Raw genomic sequence first — 987 nt, 5'->3', positions numbered from 1 at the left:
GTTTTATATGACACATTCTACCAGTGTTCCAAGTTTCAAAGTGTTTCGTTAATGAAAAATGTAGCCCCCGTTTTAAAAAAGATCAAGGGGATGGTGGTGAACCCTGCTGTACTCTTCCACCACAACTTTCTCTCACTCTTACTTCCTGTTTCTGTTGTGCCTGTAATTCAAAGGGTCAGCCTTGTCACACTGTGTCACGCTGAATATTCCCGAGAACTACGTTAAGGGTACACGTGTCTGTGGAGTGTTCAGCCATTTGCATGTTAATTTCACGAGCAGGCTGTTCCGTTGATCGGATCAACTGGAACCCTCGACGTCGTAAGCGACGGTGTGCGATTATACATAAGACGCGATTTAAAAACAGATGTACAAAAAAATGCTCTACGTTTAATTCGGCCGTATAACGGGAGGAAGACTGAGCACCACAGACTAACAACAGGTTGAGCATATTCCTGCTCATTTCAGTAATTCCTACTCAGAACAGAATATTGGTTTCAAATTTTGGCATAAGGCCAGCATGTTTGGGGGAGGAATAAGTCGATTATGTAGACCCCAGTGCTCAAATGGTACTTATTTTTTCGACCCCGAAATAATGAAAGGCAAAGAAGACCTCAGCAGCATTTCGAACTTTTGTCTGGCACATAATGATTTTGCTAGCTCACCACTCTTATATATGTCTGATATTAAATAATTAGCAGGACCCGTGAATATTTCACAAAATTAATGGTAAACCTATTGGGTTATTTCTGAAAACTTTATCCCAAAAACCTGAAAGCATAACCTGTGTTGTGTCTTTATGGAAAGATAGTCGCTCATCTGCTGCTCATTGAAAAGTAAGAGAAATTGAAATACGATGATAACTTAATGCACTTTATATATACAATTTACATATTTTATGCACAATTTTATAGACTTAATACAAAGGCACTCATAAGATAAATATTCACTCTTATTTTTCCATTTTCCCCATAAACGAACCCCCCCCCC

The 987-nt window shown here is 39.1% G+C and overlaps 1 protein-coding gene across 1 annotated transcript in view; it reads left to right on the top strand.

The window, feature by feature from the left end:
- Positions 1–987, top strand: part of LOC106876100 (putative acyl-CoA synthetase YngI) — a 13,646-nt gene that overhangs the window by 1,343 nt on the left and 11,316 nt on the right. The window lies entirely within an intron of this gene.

Source organism: Octopus bimaculoides, chromosome 8 (assembly GCF_001194135.2).
Source record: "Octopus bimaculoides isolate UCB-OBI-ISO-001 chromosome 8, ASM119413v2, whole genome shotgun sequence".
In the NCBI taxonomy this organism is placed as follows: Eukaryota; Metazoa; Mollusca; class Cephalopoda; order Octopoda; family Octopodidae; genus Octopus; species Octopus bimaculoides.
This window is presented reverse-complemented; position numbering and strand designations above follow the sequence as displayed.